Below are 24,577 nucleotides of genomic sequence, written 5' to 3' on the forward strand. Positions count from 1 at the left end.
TCATCATCTGACTCTGAAGCTCTGTACTAATTAAACAATGACTCTGCATTCTCCCTTCCCCCAGCCCCTGGCCACCACCATCCTTCTTTCTGTCTCTATGGATTTGTCTATTCTGGGTGCCTCAGAATAGACAAATGTAATTGGACAAATGAATAGACATGTGTAATTGGAGTCACACAACATTAGTCCTTTTGTATCTAGCTGCTTTCACATAGCATGTTTTCAAGTTTCATCCATGCTGGAACATGTATCAGAATTTCATTCCTTTTTAAGGCTGAATAATATTCCACTGCTTGGATAGACCACATTTGGTTTACCCATTCATCAATCAATGGACAGATGGGGTTGCTTGGGTTTTGCCTACCTTTGGCTATTTTGAATAGTGCTGCTGTGAACATGATGTGTAAGTATCTTTGAGTCCCTGCTTTCAGTTCTTCTGGATATATACCTAGGAATGGAATTACTAGGTCATATGATGATTCTGTGTTTTTTGTTTTTGGAAGAACTGTCAAACTGTTTTCCATGCAGCTGCACCATTTTACATTCCCCCTAGCAATGGATGAGGGCTCAGTTTCTATACATCTTTGCCTACACTTGTTATTTTAGGTAAGTACTTTTAGCCCCGAGGCAAACCATCTCCTTGTTCTTCCTATAAATATATAGGCATCTTTGCTGAAAGCAGGCTTCCATTCTAAGCTGGCAAGAACCAGTTAAGGAAAGGAGACAGTCTGGGAGAGACGCGGTCATTAACCTTTGCTCCACGATGCTGAGGCCAGCCCTGCTCCTTAGTAAACGGACGGGGTAATCTCTGTGGCTGGGGCAGTTGAGTGCCCACACTCCTCTCTGCTTTTCCGGGGACAAGAGCGTCAGGGAAATGGAGGGCATAGTGGGGGGAAAGCGGTGGCCTCTGCTGCCGTTCTTGGTTAATTCTGTCTAAAGAATGTGCAGTGAAATTTGTGTCCATATGACCCACTGCAGCAAGTAATGAACCTCTCTTTTCTGGGCAGAGGTATGGGTGGGGTGTGGCGGCCGGGCCCACTGAGGGGCAGGATGAATAGGCCAGGCGCTTTGTGCTGGAGCCAGCGTTTGGACTGTAACTCTAATCGTTTTCGTGATCCACGAGCCTCATGAGCACACCGAGCCATCAAACACCCCCCGCTCCGCCCTTCACGTGGGACCCCAGTGGGTGTCAATTGGGGCTGCTCTATGGAAATGGTGTCCTGGGATTCCAAAAACACAGCATCTCAGCCCACCAGGCCCTCTCTCTGCAGCAGAAGGCAAATGGCCTGGAGGGAGGATGAGGGTCCCGGGTTCTCTGGACTGAGAACCCCTGGATCTGCTAGAGATTCTGACCTGTCCCTGCAGTGACCAAGGCACTGGGAGGGGGCTCGTCTTCATTGGTGTAGCTGGCCTTCTTCCCTGGTGAAGGGCTGAGGCTGGCAGGAGTCTCTGGGTGCCACAAGGGTCCATCTGCAGGGCAGGACCTGCATGCAGGCATGCTGACCTGTGGCACAGGACTGACAGGGACAGGGGATGGTCCTTAAGTGAAGGCAAATGGAGAGAGAGAGAGTGCATATCAACGACCAGTAATTCCTGAACACTCCAGGCTCAGTGTCAGTGGAGGGGTGGTGGGCACAGAACCACTGTCCTGCCTTCCTGGGCACTTGCCTTCCTGGGCTCTTGCTTGGGCAGCGAGTGGTGCCTGCGCTTGTTGAGTGCTGTGTGTGTGGCACGGTGCCGCGTCCTGGGCCGAGCCCTCACCCACCACCCTATGGTGGGGATTCCTGGCTCCACTTTGCAGCATGACTTGGGTTGTCACTATATTTCCCAGTTGCGTGGCTTTGGGAAGTCAGTGGACCTCTCTGAGCCTTAGTTTCATCATCTAGAAGTGGGGATAATAGTCTTCATGGGGAGAATAAATGTGAAAACCCTGTCTGTAAAGGAGAAAACCTGTTTTACATGTTGGTGCTATATGGGGTGCAAAAATCACTGTATCACAAAGTTATGAAGATGTTAGGAGATATATGAACGAATAATGAGAACTTAGAATAGCTTACATGTTCAGGTGCAAATGTTGATGGAATCGCGTGCAATTATAAGCAATACCAGCAGGATAACCACTGCCCAGCTAGTGGGGGCTGAACAGGGATCCGCACTCTGGTCCTTCAGAGACCAAAGCCCATGTTTTTAAGCACCACACTACAGGGCCCCTGCTAGCTTTTGTGAGTCTCAAAACCACCCTGTTCTGGAGGCCAGGAAAGAATTAATAACCCCTTTAAAAGATGGGGAGACTGAAGTTGGAGAGAGGACCCGATACCTGGAGAAATACTAGGCAGTAGGGGCTGAGGACATTTAATTTCAGAAGCTGGGGTCTGGAGTTCATAATTCATTCATTTATTTAACAAATGTTTATTGAGCAGATATTATGTACCAGGGACTGGTCTGGGTGTTTTGGGCACCATGGTGAGCAAAACCAGATACAGTTGCAGCTCTCATGGAGCTTCTGGGCTATGGAGGAGGCAGAGCAAGTAACTAACCACACAAATGAGCTGTGCTGTTGTAAAGGATGCAGGCATCTGCAAACGGCAGACATGTGATGTAAGGAGGGCCTGGAAAAGGCTGTTGGGCAGCTTCCGCCTTCTAGAAAGGAAGATAAAGAGGGAGGGAGGCCTGAGCAAAGGCCCTGGGGCAGCTCCAAGGGACTGTGGCGTTGGAGCTGAGAGCAGGGAGCGAGGGTGGGACAATATATGGTGGGGGAAGGGGGTCAGGGCCATGTTACGGGGTTTTGTCCTTATCCTGAGAGCAGTGGGAAGCTTTCTGAGGGTTTTCACCAGGAGAACGATACAGATCAAATTTGGGCTCTGAAAAGTTCACTCTAGCTTTAGTGTGGAGAATCCGCTCGGAGCAAAACCATTCAAAGTGACAAAAAACAAAGAACATACCAGTTGAGTAAAATCTTAAATAGCTGATTCATTAACTAGACTAACAAAGTCAAGAAATGCTCCCACCAGGACTTCCCTGGTGGCGCAGTGGTTAAGAATCCGCCTGCCAATGCAGGGCACACGGGTTCCAGCCCTGGTCCAGGAAGATCCCACGTGCTGTGGAGCAACTAAGCCCATGCGCCACAACTACGGAGCCTGCACTCTAGAGCCCACGAGCCACAACTACTGAGCCTGCGTGCCACAACTACTGAAGCCCGCGCGCCTAGAGCCTGTGCTCTGCAACAAGAGAAGCCACCGCAATGAGAAGCCCGCACACTGCAACGAAGAGTAGCCCTCGCTCGCCGCAACTAGAGAAAGCCCACCTGCAGCAACGAAGACCCAACACAGCCAAAAATAAACAAATAAAATAAATAAATTTATTAAAAAAAAAGAAATGCCCCCACCCAATCACCCGCACGTGTGCATGGCATGTGCACAGCATCATCACAGCACACCTGGGCATACGACCAGATGGAGGACGTCCCCGAGGCTCTCGTTTCTGTGCCCACACAGTTGGCTCAGCACCTGAGCTGACTTCCTGGGCCCTCAAGACATGCCTGCTGTGGACTTATATACGCTACTAAATGTAAAACAGATAGCTAGTGGGAAGCAGCCGCATAGCACAGGGAGATCAGCTCGGTGCTTTGTGATCGCCCAGAGGGGTGGGATAGGGAGGGTGGGAGGGAGATGCAGGAGGGAGGAGATGTGGGGATATATGTTTATGTATAGCTGATTCTCTTTGTTATAAAGCAGAAAGTAACACACCATTGTAAAGCAATTATACTCCAGTAAAGATGTTTAAAAAAACAAAAAAGACATGCCTGCTGCATAAATGGACACATGAGTGATGGTGCCATCCTGCCAGCCAGGCTGTGACATCTGAGTCCACACTCCGTGAGGTGAGAGGATTTCTGAGGGTGCCTGTTTCCAGGGTACTGACTCCCCCCTCATCCCTCCAAGCTTAGGGGCTGGTAGGTTGGTCCCTGAGGGGCTGGGCAGTGGAAGTAGGAGGTGCTGAGGGTAGGAATGAGAAAGTAACTGCTTAGTACTGAGAAGTCCAAGGGGAAGGTCACTTAAAACCACCCCTGCACACCTGTCTCCATCCTTCGGGGAGACCGTGAAGGAAGGAGAATGGGGAGTTAATATCAAACCTGTAAGGTGGTTTTTTTTTCTAAGATATTTTATTTAAAGTAATTTTTTAATTAAAAAAATTTTTATTGGTGCATGGTTGATTTACAATGTTGTGTTAGTTTCAGGTGTATAGCAAACTGATTCAGTTATACATATACATATATCCATTCTTTTTCAGATTCTTTTCTCATGTAGGTTATCACAGAATACTGAGTAGAGTTCCCTGTGCTGTATCGTAGGTCCTTGTTGGTTATCCCTCTTATATATAGTACTGTGTGTATGTTAATCTCAAGTTCCTGATTTATCCCTCCCCGAGCCTGTACAATTAAAGACTAAGGGTCCCTCAAAACAGAGGAGACTTGAGGGTGGGCGTGGGGGAGGGCGGGGGCTGGGTTCCTTCCCATGTCATGCACATGTGCCCCCTCTCCCTGGAACTTCCGTGGTGTGCTCTTTTTTTTTTTTTTTGGCTGCTTTGGGTCCTTGTTGCTGAGTATGGGCTTTCTCCAGTTGCGGCGAGCGGGAGCTACTCTTCATTGCGGTGCACGGGTCTCTCACTGCGGTGGCTTTTCTTGTGGAGCACGGGGCTCTAGGTGCGCGGGCTTCAGTAGTTGTGGCACGTTGACTCAGTAGTTGTGGTTCGCGGGCTCTGGAGCACAGGCTCAGTAGTTGTGGCGCACGGGCTTAGCTGCTCCGTGGCATGTGGGATCCTCCCAGACCAGGGATCAAACCCATGTCCCGCATTGGCAGGCGGATTCTTAACCACTGCGCCACCAGGGGAAGTCCCCCGTGGTGTGCTCTTAATGGGGCCATTTCTTACACTCGCTGCCTCAGAACTGGAGGTGGGCCGGGTGAATGAGTTTAAGAGGGAGCCTTGGCTTTTCCGGCAGCAATCTGGGAAAAGACATCAGCAGGAGAGAGATTGGCGAGAGAGCAGGAGCTTGCCAGGGTGAAGGGTTACTCTTTTATAACTTGGAGGCCTGGACAGTGAGATGCACCCTTCCTGCCGGCTCCGCTGCAGCCTCTGCCACTCCATCTAGCCTGACCTGTGGTTTGAGATGAGCCAGTCAATTCCTTGAGGGTGATGGAGAGAATGAATGCGTCACAAAGCAATTTGGTGCCAAGTGTCTGAAGGAGGAGTGGCAGCTAGAGACAGAGGGGTCGGTGGGGGGGCTCACGTGGTGCGGGGGCCACCTGACTGGGGTCCCTGGGGCCCATATCAGAGCTGGGATTCTCCAGGACTGAGTTGTGTTTGCTCAGCCTTGTGGCTTGTGAGATGAGTCAGCCTGGGTAGGTGTCCAAGTCTGTCCTGGTGTATTAATTATCTATCGCTACCCAAACCTTAGTGGCTTCAAACAAAAAATTAGGATTTCAAACAGCCCATGGGACAGAAATCCACGAGTGGCTTATTTGGGCCCTGGCACAGGGCCTCTCAGGAGGCTGCAGTCAAGCTCTTGGTGGGTGGGGCTCCAGGCATCTCAAAGCTCAACTGGGGCTGGTGAATTCACCTCCAAGAGAGCTCACTTGCCTGCCTGGCAAGTTAGCGCTGGCTGTCGGCAGGAGGCCTCAGTTCCTTGCCGCGTGGACCTCTCCGTCGGGCTGCTTGAGTGTTCTCACAACAGGGTGGCCAGCTTCCCTGAGAATGAGCATCCAAAGGTGAAAGCAGTGACTTTCAGGACCAACCTCAGAGTCACGCTCTGCCAGTTTGCAATGTACTGTTGGTTTCACAGGGCAGCCCTCTTTCGTACGGAGGGGACCACACGGGGACGTAAATACTCAGACGCAAGGATCACTGGGGACCATCTGGAGGCTGGCAACCCCACCCGTAAGAGAGCAACTGTGTGTGCACGCTGCCTTGATGTGGGGATAAAAGGAGATCTTGGACTTCCCTGGGGGTGCAGTGGTTAAGAATCCGCCTGCAAATGCAGGGGACATGGGTTCGAGCCCTGGTCCGGGAAGACCCTACATGCCGCGGAGCAACTAAGCCCGTGTGGCACAACGACTGAGGCTGTGCTGTTGAGCCCACGAGCCACAGCTACTGAGCCTGTATGCCACAACTACTGAAGCCTGCTCACCTAGAGCCCATGCTCCACCACAAGGGAACCCACTGCAATGAGAAGCCTGTGCACCGCAACAAAGAGTAGCCCACGCTTGCTGCAACTAGAGAAATGCCGGTGTGCAGTAATGAAGACCCAAAGCAGCCAAAAAAAGAAAAGGAGATCTTGTGTGGGAAAGAACTCAGAGAAGCAGAGGGGTGGGACGTGCTGTCATGGTTAGGAGCTCAGGCTTGGGGCACGACAGGATGAGGCGTCTGAAATGAGAGGTGCTGTAAGGGTAAAACACACTTCAGATTTCTAGGACTTAATATGAAAAAGAGAATGTAAATGATCTCATTAAATGTTGAAATGATATTTTGGATAGTGTGCTAAAGACATTTTTTATTAAAATCAATTTCACTTGTTTCTTTTCATTTGTTAAGGTGACTACTAGAAAATTTAAAATGACAGATGTGGCTGGCATTTTATTTCATCAGATAGCGCTGGCCTGGGCCATGAGCCCGGGATTGGAGTCCTCATCTATCTCCCCCGCAGAAGTTCCAGAGGGCTCAGTGCATGGCTGAGTGAGTGCTCTGAGCACAGTGCACATCCAGGGAATGTTGAATAGGCAGCTGGGGAGAGGGAATACCAAGATCTTTGGCGTCAGACAAACCTGGATTCGAATCCTGGCTCCATTTCCAAGGTCCCTAACCTGTATGATCAGAGATTCCACACCCGTAGAATGCCTCCCCCAGTCTCTGCTCAGCTCATTTTGCTCAATTCAGATGAAAATGCAAACGAGGTGGGACCTTGGACTAATGGGAGGGTTCATTATGCAGGTTCTTCGTATAAATGCACGCTGGCCTCAGGCTAGAAGCAGCTAAGGGGCTCACTGGAGACTAGGCTAAGGAGTGGCAGCATGTGAGCTGAGACACATGGGCAGGCCTGTACCTGTACCACCAGCCACATGGTGGCCGTTGGCAGAAGCAGCTTTGGATTTTCTGATTTTCCTGTTCTGCTTCTGTGTCCCTCTGTGGCCTTGTCTTGATCCCTGATGGAAGCGGAGGCTACCTACCAGGGAGTGAGAACAGATCAGCCTGCCAGTACTGTCCCATGCCCTTATCCCATCATGGGCGACAGCTTGAGGAGGTGCCTCCTGACAGGGGAAACTGGTCCCAGGGCAGTGGAGCAGCGACATGTCAGAGGGGCAGCCCACCTCCCCAGGGCCCCTCCGCAGGGGCCTCCCTCCCCATCCCTCCCCTGAGAACCAGCTCTGAGCTCCACACCCTATCTCTGTTCCCAGAGGGAGCGGAGACAAACAAAAGGGAGTCGTTTTTGCTGTTATCAAGACACAAAATCCTTACACTTAATTAAAACATGCCATGGCAACCAGCGTGGTGCGGGTAGCTAGGCTCGGAGTGTCCGTCGCCACCGAGGGTGATGCCCACGTGCTGTCTCTTTGTTCCAGGAGAGGTGACCGCGCTGTGCCTTTTGTGAGCATGGCCTTTGTCTGCAGCTCCAAGGGTGGAAACTTGGGGCCTCACTGGGGCTGACGCTTGTGGCCATTTTTGGGCCAGTGCCCTCTCCAGGCTAGGAAGCCAGGCAATCCCAGAGCAGGTTTGGACCCCCCTACATCAGCTGAAGGCCCCAATGGGGACAAAGTTGTGACCAGATGCAGTCCCCATACTCTGGATGCTGCTGGGTGGGACACACACAGCCAGATTGCTACTGGACAGGGGATACAGACTTTGGTAGGGAGGCAAGCATCTGGTGGGAGGAATCAGAGAAGGCTTCCTGGAGGAGGGTTCACCTGAGTATTAGTCAGGAGTTGCGGGAATAGCCAGAGTCTGGTGGAAGGAGTGGCACAAGCCCAGGCATGGAGGTGAGAGAGAGCACGGTGTGCGGGGGCTGACGCAGGTCTGTGCTCCTAGACCACGAGGTGCCAGGAGAAAGTTTAGGGGACCGCAGCTGAGCGGCATAGATGTTCCTTGGTGTGGGAGACAGGGAGCCACAGAAGGTTGCTGAGTAGATGAGAGTCAGGTCAGAGTCTGCTGAGCTGGGTGTGTGGCACTGGGCAGAGTCCCGTCCAACGCCGCCGAATGCCCCTGCCCGGGGACCCTGACCCACCCACCGCAGAGGAGCTGGCAGCCTTGCCCGCAAGCCATGTCCCTTCATGTTTTTGCTTTCAGTCACGTTTTCTTCATGGTCAACAGCTTTCCTCTGAAAAAGGAAATTTGCAGAAAATGAGACACCAGCGCCACTTGCCGTGAAGGAGATGCGAGGGCAGAAGTGGCTGGAGTAGGAGTGGTGCGGGTCTGAAGGGGCCCCAGCCTGGCTCACAGGGGGGAAAAATGATGGCTCCTCTCTCTCCTCTCTTCCTGTGAGGTTCAGACTTCTGCTGCGGCCACAAGGGGTTCCTGGTGGGGAGAGTGGATGACCTCAGAGAATTCTGATTCCCACTGCAGAAGGACACGGCAAAGTGCATGCCCAGTGCAAGGAAACTCAGCATCCAGGGACTGGAGCGGTCTTGGAGTCAGGTGTCAGACAGCTGTGTGACCTCAGGCAAGTCACTTAACCTTTCTGAGCCTTGGGTTTCTCATTTTTAACACAGGGAAAGGATAAAATCACTTATGTGAAACATGTAGCAGGTGCTTGCTGCACAGAAGTTCTTCAAAACGTGACATCTGTTGTTTCCAGTTCAAAGTGACAGACAAGTGAACTGAGTCCAATGTGGTTCACTTACATCAGAGCTCATCAACTTCAGATTTCTCCAGGAGTCTGAAGGCTTTCGAGGCTGGCTGTGGAGAGAGAGGGACCACTTTAGCGATGCAACTCCCTTCTTTAGCAGTGGTAGAAAACCCTCTGGAACACAGGGACAGGGTGAACCTTTCCTTGACAGAAGCCAACCCAGGGCCCTTCCCCAGAAGGGGAGTGTCTGCAGCCGTAGACAAGAGGGTCCCAGGGCATCTGCTTCCTCTACTGCCTGTGCACAGTGGGCTTCAGGTACCGATGCCAGGCCAGCGGTGACAGCGTTGGCTGTAGCCAAGAGAGTCCTTAGATTTAAGAGCCAAGTCCTTAGACTTGGATTTAAGATACAACTGCCTTAATACCCTAAATTAAAGTTCTATTAAGGTTTCTTATGTTCCAGATGCCTTGAGCTACTGCATAGAGAACGCAGGCTCTTGGGTCATGTGTCTCGTGGCTCTAGACTAGGCAGGAGACGACACAGGCCGGCATGGCATGCATGGGGCCAGGGTGGGAAGCCCAGAAACCTCATTTTGGGGACTTCTTTGTCCAGAGACAGAATCCATCTCAGTACAAAGGCTGTTGCTTGGGTGGGGTAGATTTCCAGGGTCTTTAAATGCCATAAATACAGAGGCTCTGATTTAAGAGCCTCGTGGACAGTAATTTTTTAGGTCATTTATACAGCTTGAGGCCTTCCCCCTCCCATCCAGTTTTACCCTGTGTCTTCTCGAGCCCAGCCTGGGAAGGAGGAACTGGTTTTCTTTAAATAAACACGGGCTGCTGCATCCGATTCAGATGGGGGCGGTTTAAGGACCCTTGTGATTCCTCAGTTCGCTTCTAAGGTTTAGGACTTTGGAATGAATTAAAGCACCAAAGGCAAGAAGCCTGGAAGGGAGAAAATGATGATTCCAGCTGGTTCCTCCCAGCACCCGCGTTGCCTGTGGCAGTCTGCCCCACGGGGAGCCCGAGCCACTGAGAAGGAAATGGCACAATTCAGGACCGTTTAGAGACTGGGCTCATATATCAGCCATTAGGGAATTTTACTGGATGAGAAAATGAGAACTTTTTGTAGTTGCTAAAAAGCACCATTCTTAATTTGACCTCTTCTTGGCCGTGGGAGATGGGCACTTTATCTGAAACACAAGTGCACAGAAAAGGAAGAAAAAGAAAGCCATTGGTGTGAGGAGGGGCGGCCAGGCTGCATCCCGTTCCCGAGGCCACATATCTACCTTGGTCCCTGGACCAAGTTCGAGGGATAAGACAGGGTCATCAGCGACCCTGTCTTATGGCTCTGACGGGTGGAGGCTCTGATGGAAAATGTGCTTTAAGACACTGTGGACCTAGAGATTATCATACTGAATGAAGTAAGTCAGACAGAGAAAGACAGATATCATGTGATATTGTTTATATGTGGAATCTATAAAAAATGATACAAATGAACTTATTTATAAAGGAGAAATAGTCTCACAGACATAGAAGACAGACACGGTTACCAAAGGGGAAAGGGTGGGGGAGCGATAAACTAGGAGTTTGGGTTTAAAATATAAACACTACTACGTATAAAATAGATGACTAACAAGGACTACTTACTGTATAGCACAGGAAACTACACTCAATATCTTGTAATAACCAATAATGGAAAAGAATCTAAAAAAGAACATATATATGTAACTGAATCACTTTGCTGTACACCTGAAAGCAACACGACATTGTAAATCAACTGTATTTCAATAATTTTTTTTTAAAACCTTAAAAAACAAAACAAAACAGATGCTGTGTACATTGGACCAAACCACAAAGTGACTTAGTACTTGTAGCAAATGACATTTACAATCAAAGTTTGAAAGGTGCAGTTTTGCAGTAGCCTGAACAAAGCCCAAGAATAGGAGGGAAAGAGAGGTTTGAGGGGGCCAGAGTGGTGGGGTGGGTTGCTTCAAAGAAGAATTAGAAAAAACAAAGAGAGACTTTTATGAATGGCATTTCCCATCCTGAGAATTTGTGACATAGAGTAGGACATCAGCTTTAACAGAATGCCAAACAAAAACGGCTTGGAGGATTGTTTATAGTCAGAGCGAATTTCTCATTTCTAAAATGACACTCTTCTAAGTCATGGGGAGACAATCACTACCAGAACTGGCAGTGAGGGATGAGGGGGCCCCCTTGCCTGGAACCCAAGCCCCCTCCCTTATGATAAATCAGAAGGACGCTTTTAGCAGCCTGGGCCTGTGTAGTAGGTGTGTAGGGATAGCTCACTGTGGCTTTAATTTGAATTTCTTGATTACAAGAGAGGTTGATTACCTTCTTATATGTTTATTGGCATTTGGATTTCCTCTATGTGAAATGTCTCTTTAAGTCCTTTGCCCTTTAAAAAATATTGGATTGTTCGAGTTTAATCAAACTGATTTCTGAGACTTCTCTATATGTCCTGGATCCGAGCCTTTGTTGGTTTTAAGGATTGCACATTTTTTTCTGCTCTGCTCTGTGGCTTCCTTTTTTTCCTCTCTTAATGGTATATTTTGATAAACAGAAATCTTAAAATTTTAGTGTAGTCGATTATATCAGGATTTTCCCTTATGGTTAATATTTTCTGTCTTGTTTTATAATTTTTCCCACAAAGATAGTCTTCTATGTAATTTTGTCTTTTACATTTAGGTCCATAATCTTCCTAGATGATTTTTGAGTGTAGTATGAGGTAAAGGTCCAATTAAATTTTTCCGTATGGATACCAAGTTGTCCCAGCTCTATTTATTATCCTTTTTCATTGCTTTGCAGTGCTACCTTTACAATAAACCACATGTCCATATATGCATGAATTTGTATCTTGGTTTTATATTCTGTTCCATTGGTCTATTTGTGTCTCCTAAAGCCAGCGCCATACTGCAGTACCAGTTTCATCATAAGTTTTATTTTCTGCTCTCAATATCTGGCAGGACAAGCTCTCCCTCTTGTTCTTCTCAGGAGTTCCATAGCTAATCTTGGCTCTTTGCTTTTCTATATAAATTTTGGAATCATCTTTCAGTTTACACAGAATATCTGTTGAGAGTTTTCTTTGGGGTTGCCTTGAATCTATAGATACTTTTAGAGGAGAATTAGTATTTTTGCCATATTGAGTCTTCCAATCCATTAGCACGATATATCTCTCTGTTTACTTAGGTTTCTTTACTTTTTTCATAGGTACGTGGTTTTCTCTATGATGTCAGTATCTTCTGCTAGCTATATTTATAAGTACTTGCTATTTTTTCTTTTTTTTGGCTGCACTGCGTGGCATGGGGGGGTCTTAGTTCCCGACCGGGGATGGAACCCCCACCGCCTGCAGTGGAAGCGTGGAGTCTTAACTGCTGGATCGCCAGGGAAGTCCCAGTACTTGCTATTTTTGATGCTATTGAAAATTGTATCATTAAAAAATTTATCTGTGTTGTATATAGAAATACAATTAGTTTTTGTACTGATTTTTAAAAATTGTGTAACCCTGTCAGTTTCCCTTATTAATTACAATAATTTATCTAAGAATTCTTTTATATTTTTAAAATGTAAACAATAATAGCTTCCACAAATAATGACAGTTTGGTGTTTTCCTTTCTGATCCTTACACTATTTATTTGTTTTTTGGCTTTATTGCTCTGCCTAGGACCTCTATTAAAATGTTGAATAGAAATGGTGATAGTAGACATTATTGTCTTCTTTGTGATCTTAAAACTCTCATCATTTCCCCAATTAGTATAATGTTTGGTGAGAGTGTATATCCTTTATCAGTTTAAGGAAGTTTCCCTCTACTTCTGGTATTTCTGGCTTACTACAACTCTATTTTTCCATCATGTAGGGACAATGAATTTTATCAAACGCTTCTTACGTATCTATGAAAAAAATCACTTAATTTTTCTTTTTTAATCTGTGAAGGTGGTAAAATACATTCACTGATTTTCTAATGTTAAACCAACCTTGAATTCCTGGTATAAACTCAACTTGGCTATAATATAATATTCCTTTCCTATATTGCTGGATTTAGCAGGTTAATATTGTTTAGGATTTTTACATCTATATGAACTCTTGAGAGAGATTGATGTATTTTTCCTTCATTGTACTGTCTCTATCAGGTTTTCATGTCAATCTTATGCTAGCCTAATGAGTTGGGGTATAGATCAACTATGTTTTAAGTATAATAGTCTGTCCAGGACACTGCTGCTTCTGCTAGATACCACCACTGCTACCACTGCGTTTGAATTCTAACTTTCTCTTGTATTTCCTCATTTGCTCTATGTTCACAGTCCCCGGTGAAGGTGTCTGATTGGCTGAGCAGGCTGCCTGGGAGTGGGGAGATGGAGGCTCTGATTCCCTTACCTTTCTTTAGTGGTAGCAGGGGTTATACTGCTTTCCAAGACTGGGAGGAGGCTGTATGCTAGACAGTTCACTTCCCCTCCCTCCTCCTCCACGAAAAAGGATGAGTGTCCTTGAGAATACCCCTGTACTTATACTCGTTAAAGACTGAGAACTCTGAGTGGACCAAAGGAAGGAATGAAAAGGAAATGCATATATAGTTGTTTGGGTCATCACAATATTCTGCATTTCAGATAACCTGAAGTTCCTGGTGGTGAATGGGAACTGGGTATTTAAGGGCTCTTGATAATCTGCAGGATTGAACCTGATTTTAACTCAACATCACCGTCTAGTCATCACCTCTGTATACTTTAAAGCATCAGTGAGTTTTGAGGACTCAGGAGGTGATAAATGTGAAAACACCATGCACAGTATCCAGCACATAGCACAGCTCAAAAATTGCTTGTTTTGAATCTAAAACTTGCTTGATCAATTCTGTCTACAGTCATTCTTTAAAATGTTGTAAGAAGATCATGGCTGCTTGCTTCTTGCCTTTCCAAGTTGGCTGATCAGCGGAACCAGAACAGAAAATGCCATCCCTCTCGTGACCTTTGTCACTGGTCTCAGGATGCCTTGGAGAATTAAATCTTCCCTGAGGTGTAGGTTCTAAAGTAGGCTCCCAAGTTAAATTTGCATATAATGAGATTCCACCGTATTCACTTTTTACTACTCATTATTTTATGGACATCAGGCATGTGTGCCTTTAATTTCCCCTTTCAAAAAACCAAACCCAAATATAAAACCCCGAGAGGGTCTTGTGTTTCCACTGTTATTTCTAGGCGATTTCACATGATTTGGGGGCTCTCTGGCACACATCCAGGTAGACACCTGTTCGCGGCTCAACGTTGGGATTGAGCTTTTTGCCTTTTTTCTCCTCCACTCCACACAGTTGCTGTCAATTCCCAGAAATTTGGTGACTTTTATGGTCTCAATAGGACAGCATTTTCAGAATATATTGGGTCCTGAATTCTATATCTGGCATGTAACTGAGACCTTTAAGTCCTAAATCCTTTAAGAGAATTGCATTATTATTATTATTTCTCCAGATTTCTCTTCCACTTGCCTATTGTTAGGACCCTCTGCTGCTCTGAGCCTCTCATGAAGCCCTGGAGGTGTCTTTGCTGTGTGTCTCCACTGAAGAATTGGCAATAACAGTGCCCCCCAGGCACATGGAGGCGTCATTGCTTCACTGTTTTAATCAATCAGCAAGTGATTGCAGTCGCCTCATCCTGAATGTTCAGGGGGCCCTACAGTGTGTCCTGTTTTAGAGAAATGCCAGTGTATCTCAGTTCTTAGATTTTTGTTAGCTAATGTTGATAGAAGTTATCCTAAGGCAAAAAGCCTAGCTTAAAGAGTTTTTGTTTGTGAAGATTAAGTTTTCTGCTTATTTAATTCTTTTGCTCTCTGCTGCTTGTTCACATGGTTATAAAGAGAGCACAGTGCCTAGCAATACATGATTACTGAATGAACATTGTCTTCTAAAATTCTTTAATTTTTCTTCTTCTTTTTTTTTACAAAAGTAGCATATTATTTTGTAGAAAATTCAAATAATATATAAGCATCTGAAATAAAGTATAAGTGTCTTCTTGCCTTCTGCTCTAGTCCCACTCCTCAAGGGTTACTGTTGTTAAGCTTCATACATGTCTACATGTACACACACACACACACACACACACACACTCTGCATATGCTGAGATTTTTTCCCCCTGAAAATGGAATCATTCCATCAGTAGTGTTTTTCAGTTCATTTTTTTCGATTTCCCCCAATATATCATGGTATGATAACATGTCAGTTACAATACATTGATCTAGTTCATTAATGGCAGTATAATAATCTATTTAGCTAATGCCATTGTTTTGCATAGCAAACGATGCTGCTGCCAGCTACTTGGACAGCTGCCCTTGCACAGCTGTGTGAGTATCTCTGTTGCATAGATCCCTAGAATAAGATAGAACTTTCAATTAAAGCCCCCAGCACAGACACAAGCCTCAGAGGGCTGCTCCATAAATATTGGTTGATGACAATGCTATGTTGTCATATTAATTAGAACAGGAAGAGACCCATTAGGGCAACAAATGCACATTCATAGGGCAAACTGGTTCTATAGAAGGAGGATATAACACTTAATATTCTCATCTTTGAAAAGACAAACCACGTTAAATGTAATGAGTAGCAAGTTGCCTGTATATCAGTGTGTAAAATATTCCCCAGGGAGTGTTAGCTTGACAGAATGCATAAAGTACAGATATTGCATTAAAGATAAAACTGAGGGAATATTTACCCAGCATGCTTACCTAGAAGATATACAATTCGATCTAGAGGCTTTTCCCGTATAAATTATTGTGGCCTCTACTTCAATCACAAACAGCCTTCAAGTTGGGCAATTGCCTTATAAAAAAAGGAGAAGAGAACAGTTTCCAATTGTGTGGAATGAAGCTTCAAAACCAGGCAACTCGGTTCTGATAGAACAATTTAAACCGTCCGTCTCCTTATCTGATGTGGACATCATTTTTCAGAGGGGCGACCAGCTCAAATTAAATAGTTTTCCCGCAGACAGTCTGTCTGTCTTTTTTTTTCTTTTTCCCCTTTCCTTAACCAGGCAGGGTGCTGTAGGACTCCGCTAATTTAGGAAGATTTGTCTGGGCAATGCCAAAGTGAGATGAATAGGAACAACTTTAACAGAGAAAAAAATGAGTGATATTTAAAAAAATGATAATAAAGGATGGTCAGAGGCGGATTTGACATGGGAGATTATATTCCTGCCTGGTTGATTGCCTCAGAAACCCCTTGAAACCCTGGGCTTTATTTGCAGATGATCTCCACTGTGGACCAAAGAGTTCAACAGGAAAAGAAATGAGCAAAATCAATGAGCTGGCTTGAGCCAAAGAGGGTCATCGAGCCACAGTGAGAAGAGGTGGGCTAGAGTGTCCCTGGGACCATTTTGATCAAATTGCCGTGGAGGAGGAGGGCTGCTTCTCACTGTCTCAGGGGCTTCACAGGCGCCCCCTGCCCTTCTCTGCACCTCCTTCAGCCATTGTAGCTTTGGGCCAGTGAGCTGCAGTTCTGAGGATGGGGGTGCTTCTTCCAATGGGGGGGGTGCAAAGAGCGGGACCATGCATTTAGAGACCTTGAGGAAATACAAAGAAGGATTTTTCTGGGGACTGGCTGCAAGACACCACAGCTCAAAGCCTGTCCTTAAATTATCTTTCCTCCCAGCTTACAAATGTACTTGTGCATAATTTTTAAAAAAATTTTTAATAGATATATTTTTAATTAATTTATTTATTTTTGGCTGCGTTGGGTCTTCGTTGCTGTGCGTGGGCTTCCTCTAGTTGAGGCGAGCGGGGATTACGCTCTGTTGCGGTGTGTGGGCTTCTCATTGCGGTGGCTTCTCTTGTTGCGGAGCACGGGCTCCAGGCATGCGGGCTTCAGTAGTTGTGGCTCGCGGCCTCTGGAGCGCAGGCTTAGTAGTTGTGGCGCATGGGCTTTCTTGCTCTGTGGCATGTGGGATCTTCCCAGGCCAGGGCTCGAACCCGTGTCCCCTGCATTGGCAGGCGGATTCTTAACCACTGTACCACCAGGGAAGCCCTGTGCATAATTTTTGAAAACTTTTTATTTGGAAATAATTGCAAACTTATAGAAAGAACTCGTAAGTGTGAGTCACCTAGATTCACCTGTTGGTACCATACAGAGATGTTGACTTGGATTACTTAGTAAGAGGGTGTCTGCCACAGTTAAGTTACTGTTTTTTCCTTTGTAATTAATAAATAATCTGAGTCTTGTAAATATCCTGTTCCCCACCAAACTTTCACCCAATAGTTTTTGCATCTGTTGGTGATTCTCACATATTTTTTTAATGATGAGTGGGATACATAAGCTGGATTTTTAGAGATGCAGGCATTGGGTGAAAGAGTGTGTTTCTGAGTAGCTGGAGTGGATCCAGACAGACTAGTGGTAATCTGGGTGACTTGGAACTCACCCTACTTTTCCTTGCCTTAGGCTGGACGTTCTTCTCCCATTGGGCCCAAGTTGTTGTGTGTTGGGGGTGCCCCTGGGTGAGGAGCAGGATGGGGATGTGGCTTGTATCCCCCTTCTTCTCCCTCCTTCCCGACCATCCACTGCTGCCCGCCACCCCATTCTCCTCTTCCTGCCAGTCAGCCAACATAGGCCAGTGATGGGGCAAGTCCTGTGGAATGAAGCTGCAGAAAAGTTCAGAGAAGTTCCCGGGTCACCATCAGAGAGGACAGAGGCCTCCCTGTGGTCCTTCAGCTGGAGCGTCCATCTGTAAAGAGAGAATAGCTCAAGAAGAGACCTTGAGGGTGGGCAACCTGTGGGCGAATGCTGCCTCTGCCGTTTCCTAGGTGTACGGAAAGTGACTTGAGGCAAGCGGCTTCCCCTCTGAGCCTTAGTTTCCTCATCTGTAAACTGGGAGAATCACATCCTTACCTAATACAGCTGCAGGAAGGCTGAAATGCCCCAAGGGATATAAAGCATTTGTTAGAGTGTCTGCTGTCTAAATATTAGCTCTCATCATCATATTATCAAAATCAATTATAAGTGAAAGTGCTTTGGTGATTGTGGGTCTCTATACACACAGTAGCTGTAGGGAGGAGGTGTTCTGTTGAGAGACTCAGGGCTGCCTTAACATCGTGCAGGTCTTTTAAAAATTAAAAAAAAATTTTAATTTATTTTTGGCTGCACTGGGTCTTCGTGGCTGCGTGCGGGCTTTCTCTAGTTGCAGCAAGCGGGGGCTACTCTTTGTTGTGGTGCACGGGCTTCTCATTGTGGTGGCTTCTCTTGTCGTGGGAAACGGGCTCTAGCAGTGTGGGCTTAGTAGTTGTGGCTCGCAGGATTTAGAGCGCAGGCTCAGTAGTTGTGGTGCACGGGTTTAGTTGCCCTGCGGCATGTGTGATCTTCCCAGACCAGGGCTCGAACCTGTGTTCCCTGCACTGGCAGGCGGGTTCTTAACCACCGTTCCACCAGGGAAACCCTGTGCAGGTCTTTTAATAGCCAGCCAAATGCGCGTTTCCAGCCTTAGAAACAGCCACACAACAGCTCCCTCTTCCAGGATGACCAGCTCATAGGACAGGCAGGGAGAAAGGTATGTTGATACCATCTGCTTTGCTACCAAGTGCACAAGGGAAGTGTAAGTAATTCACAGTCACACAAATTACTGTGGGACCTCCCGGGGAAGGAGAAGCAGGAACTGGACAGTGTCGTGTCCCGAGGCCGCCATCTCGTCCTCTTTTCCTTCCCTCTCACCTTGTGGCTGGGGATAGCTCTCCTATAACCCTGAGAGTTGCCAGGTCGCCACTGTTGCCAGTCTCGGCAACCAAGGCTAACACATCCCAGCTTCGATTCTAGACTGTATCCCCAGGCCAGTAGTGCGTGGTTGGGATGGAGTTAAGTACTCCCGGCAAGGCTGTTGGGGCCCCTTCCTTGGGTTGGGAGAAGTTGCTTTCACAGAAAGGGTTTTTTAGTGCATCTGGGAGATCTCTCTTTCAGGTATCTATTGCTGTATAGGAAACTACCCTCAAATTTAGTAGCTTAAAACTACAGCCACTTAATTATTGTTCGTGATTCTGTGGGTTGAGAATTTGGACAGGGCGCAGTGGGATCAGTCTGCCTCTCTTCCACTTGATGTCTGCTGGGGCTGGAGCAGCCATGTGGCTTCCTTACTCCTGTGTCTGGTGGCTCAGCTAGAAAGGCTCTGGGGCTTGGGCCTGCAGCAGCTCCACTGGGGTCACGTGTCTGGGGCTCACCGGCGGCTGGGTTCATTCCTCCCCCAGGGGGTCTCAGGGCTTTTCTCTCCCTGTAATGCCCTCCGTGTGGTCTCGCCATGTGGTGTCTCCAGCAGGGTAGCTGGACTTCTTACATGACTCCTAAGAGATTAAAAGGAGAAGCTTCCAAACTTTCAGGCTTAGACTCAGAACTGGCACGATGTCACTTCCGCTGCGTTCTATAGGTTAGAGCAGTGGCAAGCTCAGCCCAGATATGAGGGGAGGCGAGTCCACAAAGGCATGGCTCCCGGAGGTGTGGTTCCCGGGAGATTTCCAGGAAGACCCAAGAGTTCTATCACAGAAAACGATCAGATCAACTTTACATATTTAATTAGCTGTTGCAAGAAGGTGTACATATACTAAACACATCACATTTAGCCAACCTCGTTGACCGTGGAGACCAGCACTGATCTGCAGTCTTGTTCTTAGCTCAGAAGGCAAATCCCCACCTTGAAACGCACCCTTGAAATGACACTGAGTTACTTAGGTTGACTCCTCCCTTTGCACTTTGTTCCATTACTTCCTAAATGGCCTCCCACTTCCAGTGTGTCTTTGCTGTAATCTATCCTCTACCTCACTGCCAGGCTAATCTTTCTAAAATGGTGATTTTATTGTGTCACTCTCCTGCCCTAACACTTTCAATGGTTTCCGTTTATCTACCAATAAGATGTAAAATCCTGACCTGGCATTCAATGCTTTCTGTAGTCTGGCCCAGCCAACTGCTCTAAATGTATGGCTCCAACTCAAGATTGGTCTTCTAGCCACTGCAGATTCCTCTCCAGTTCTTGTTCTGGTTCTGCCTCTTTCCTCTCCCCAATGCCCTCACCTGGAATGTCCTCCCCCTCTTACCTGCATTCACATCAGCCCCTCCCACAAGACTGAAGGTCTTTCCTGCCACCCCAGGCCACAAGGATCTCACCTTTTATAATTCCTTCAAGAGGGTCCCTGGATTTTAGCATAATTATATTCAGTTGGGGAGTAAGGAGAAATTTAGAGGCTGCATACTGAGTTTAACCCTCCACTGAAAGCAGGAATCCCTTCTAGGGCAGAAGGGGATGGGCAGCCTACTTAAACACATGTGCTCTGGAGTTGGATGGGCAGTACTGAATCTGGGCTTTGTTAGTTACCAAGCATATCCTTGTTTTTCTCTCTCTCTTTTTTAAAATTAATTAATTAATTGTTACTTACTTTTGGCTACGTTGGGTCTTCATTGCTGTGCGCGGGCGTTCTCTAGTTGCGGCGAGTAGGGGCTACTCTTCGTTGTGGTGCATGGGCTTCTCATTGCTGTGGCTTCTCTTTGTTGTGGAGCATGGGCTCTAGGCGTGCGGCCTTCAGTAGATGTGTCATGTGGGCGCAGCAGTTGTGGCTTGCGAGCTCTAGAGCGCAGGCTTAGCAGTTGTGGCACACGGGCTTAGTTGCTCCGCGGCATGTGGGATCTTCCCGGACCAGGGCTTGAACCTGTGTCCCCTGCATTGGCAGGCGGATTCTTAACCACTGAGCCACCAGGGAAGCCCCTGGTCTTCTCTTTTGAAATTGGAGATGATACCAGTACATCCTTAGTAGAGTGAATGCATCTCTGCCTGTCAAGCACACAGCAAAGAGCTTGGAAGAAAGTAAAGCACAAGCACAGGCCCCTGTCTTCATCCGTTTGTCATCTACCTGCAGCCTCTGCTGCAGGAATATGAGGCCATCTCCTATTTTGTAGAAGCTCATTCCTTAGTTTGGTAGCCTGAAGTCTTTGAAAGTTCTTCCTTTATGGAGCTGCAATTGATCTCTTTCTACCATTGGTCCTGGCTCTGTCCTCTGGAATGACACAGAGATCTGGACATTCTCTTATCTGAAAGACAGTCTTTCATATATTGAAGGCAGTTATTATGTTCCCATGAATTGTCTTCTCTAGATACAACTCCTGTTTCCCTTCACGACTCCTCAGATGAATGGTTCTGAGATCCTTGGTCTTTGATCTGGGCAAAACACTGGTCAGGACAGACTGTTCTCCCCATCCTCCCACTTGTCCCTTTGGGATTTAAAGCTTACAGATCTTTCTTCAGCCACCAAAAGAACACATCAGTATACTAGGTGCTCTTTAATGACGCCCCCACAAAAAGGGAAGTATCAATTTTAGAATAAAACATAAAGGACACACAGTCCATCTAATCTTCTGGGAGTTCTAAATTCTACTTTTCGTATCATGTCACGTTGTCATAAAGTGACATGCCAAATCATATCAGCATATGCTTTGTAGAATGCCCTTTCTGAATTATGCTGAATATTCATTTCTCTCTTTTATATGAAAAGCAATATTATCAAATATTGTTTATACTTTCTGTGAAACCACTTATGCCAGTTCTCTGCTCTTTACCCCTCCAGATCCACTCCTTGACTTTCTCCCCGCTGCCTTGTGCCCCAGGAGGCCGCCCTGTGTGGACTGCATCCAAGGGGCTCCTTTTGACTTCTTGTTGAGCTCGGTGAGGAGACTTGGCAGGAGATTGGAAGGTGGGAGGAGAGCTCCATTTTTGCAAGGTTGCCTTGGGTTGACTGCATCCCTCTGTAGTCTCTGCCAGCCTGGGGTGTAATAGCCCCAACGCTAGCAGCTGCCCCCCAGGGTATTGCACTGCTCCTGTGGCTTCCTGCACCCAGCTTATACCTTTGGAAGGAGTCCCTTTATTAAACTCTCTGCAAATTATCCCAAACTGAGTGTGCCGAATGTTTCCGCTGGTACCCTCACTGAAGACGTTGCTGTGATGTGCTTGCTGTGTGTACCCTGTGTGAGGTCCCAGCTGATAGATTCCTCTCTTGATCTGGTACCAAGATAAAACTGCATTGTCTTTCTATGAATAGAAATGAAACCAGTCATGCTTCCCTTCTTGCTTCGGCTGCTGAGAAGCTCAGAGTCAAATGTAATGCTCACTCTTGGAAACATTTCTGGTTAGAATGTACATCTCTTCTTCCTTTTCATGGTTTCGATTTTCTGATTCTATTTTTTTTTTTTATTTGGCCGTGCTGCCTGGTATACAGGATCTTATTTCCCCAACCAGGGATCGAACATGAGCCCCTTGCAGTGGAAGCTCAAATTCTTAACCACTGGACTTCCAGGGAAATCCCTGATTCTATTTTTTTTTTTTTAATTTCTGAGATGTACATTTTAAAGTAATAACTAGAATTATGACTTATACCCGAACATACAAGATTTTTAGACCTGATTCTATTTTTAATAACCTATTCTGCATACCTTCTAAAGTTGCCTCAGATAAATAGGTAGACAGACAGACAGATGTCAAATTTAAAAAACATGATGCCACTGTGGGAGTTCCCTGGCAGTCCAGTGGTTAGGACTCAGTGCTTCCACTGCAGTGGGCATGGGTTCGATCCCTGGTCAGGGAGCTAAGATCCTGCAAGCCACGAAGCATGGCAAAAAAAAGAAAAAAAGATGATGTCATTGTGACGAGGGTGGGCCCAGGTGGTTGAACCTTCCCACATTCACCACCAGGAACTTTCAAGGCTGGGAATGATAGAGACCAGGATTCTGGCTTTGGGTGTTCACCTCACCATCTACTATCATCAAGGCTCAAGATGTGTGTCCTCATCATAAGGCTACCAAGGAAGAATAGTGATATCATAGTACCATTTCTGTGTTTCTTCCTGATCTACCTGTCTAGCTACCCTGTGTTTGTTTGGAGTAAATTCTTGAGTAAGTTCATGTTGATTGCTGGTAATGAATGCTTCCTCCCTCCCTCCCTCCCTCCCTCCTTCCTTCTCTCTCTTCCTTCCTTCCTTCATTCATTCCTTCCTTCCTTTCCTCAATTCGGACCAGCCATCTGTTTATTAATTCATGTAAGAATTTTGTGAAGGTGTAAATTAAAGTTCATCAACCCCAAATTTCTAGGATACAACTTTATTTGAAAATGGCAGTGGTATTTGTCCCTCTCTAGGTTTCCAGTTTTAGCCTGTCTTCCAGTGAATGCTGACAGTTGTCCTTAGATTAAATCCACAAATTCTTCTTTTATCTCTGAATGTATTTATTTGGGCCTAGAGGCTTGAGCCAATTTGAATGATCCTGAGCTTTCATACAATCTTCTCACCTATGTTGGGCCTCAGTTACTTGTTAACCATGAATAATTTACTGTTTTCTTTTTTGAAGGTCAGTTTTTTCTTTTAAGATGGAAAAGAGTCCTATTATCCATCTTACCCAAGTGATGTGACTATGTTCGTTTCCTCCCTTAGGTTCCAAGTAGAGCTAAAAACACACAAGGTTATCTTTTTCTTTTGAGGGGAATTCTTTCCATGGATGGGGGAATATGAGAATGGGCCTCATTGACAGAGGCTGGATGAATTCCATGTTGCTGTCCAACTCTAGGAGTCAACAAAAGGTCCAAGCCTCTGTTCTCACAGCTTTATAAGCAACACCCATTTTATGTTTCGTGACCAACAGTGAGTCTTTCTTATAAGTTTAGGACATACTTTATGTGCATGTTTTTCTCTTTTGCTCTGTACCTCTTTTTGTTGCAGGGCTTTTTCTAAGTTTTAGTTTCACAGCCTCCTGTGGGACTACAATACGTTGTTTTGGTTTGGTTTTGGTTGCATTTTTTCTCCCTTTCTCTTTGGGAACAATTTTTTTTTTCTTTTTTTTTTTGATCACGTCGCACAGCTTGCAGGATCTTTGTTCGCCAACCAGGGATTGACGCTGGGTCCTCGGCAGTGAAAGTGCTGAGTCCTAACCACTGGCCCGCCAGGGAATTCCCCTTTGGGAACAATTTGATTGCATAAATAGGACTGACTTCTTCGGGGCCTCTCATATTTCCTGAACTGATTGTCAAGCTCATCTTTTCTGAGAACTTTTTGAATTCTACTTTAATAAGTTTTAGTGGTTCTCAATTTGGGCTATCAGTTGGAATCATAATGAAGTAATTCTCAGTGCCTTGGCTCTATCCACAGAGGTTTGGGGTGTGGCCTGGGCGTTGTATTTTAAAGGTTCCTCAGGTGATTCTAAGGTGTACCCAGGCTTATGAACCACTGGTCTAGGACTCCAGGGTCATGATTCTGAACTGAGTGTCATGTGACTGGTGGACAGCCATCAGCTCTGAGAAGAGATGGTGGGACGGCTGGTCCTCTGGGATTTGGCTACACTCTGGACTCTGTCTTCTCCCTTGTTGCAAATGGAGAACGCCCATGGGAACGTTGTGCGTGTCAGTGTGGGTGCTGCGAGACAGATGGGGACACTGGTCTTCAGGACGTTTTCTGATGCTGTCTAGCACTCCTGTCTTCTCTGTACAGAATCTATACTAGCCTTCTCACGTGTCGGTGTCATCTGTGGCATAATTCACAGTGAGAGATTTTCTACTTTACTTTCAGAATTGACTAAAGCAATTCCATCATCACATTGGCAAAACTATGTAAGGGCTACTGGGTGGAATTAGATGAGAAAATAGCTCTTCTAGACTCTTCTTTCCCTGGAGACAATAGGATCCTGTCGCCTGGAGGCCCTATTCTCTGAAGTTCTGATTTGGGAAGCCTCCCAGCTGGTTAGCTGGC

The sequence above is a fragment of the Lagenorhynchus albirostris genome, chromosome 16, assembly GCF_949774975.1.
Source record: "Lagenorhynchus albirostris chromosome 16, mLagAlb1.1, whole genome shotgun sequence".
NCBI classification, from domain to species: Eukaryota; Metazoa; Chordata; class Mammalia; order Artiodactyla; family Delphinidae; genus Lagenorhynchus; species Lagenorhynchus albirostris.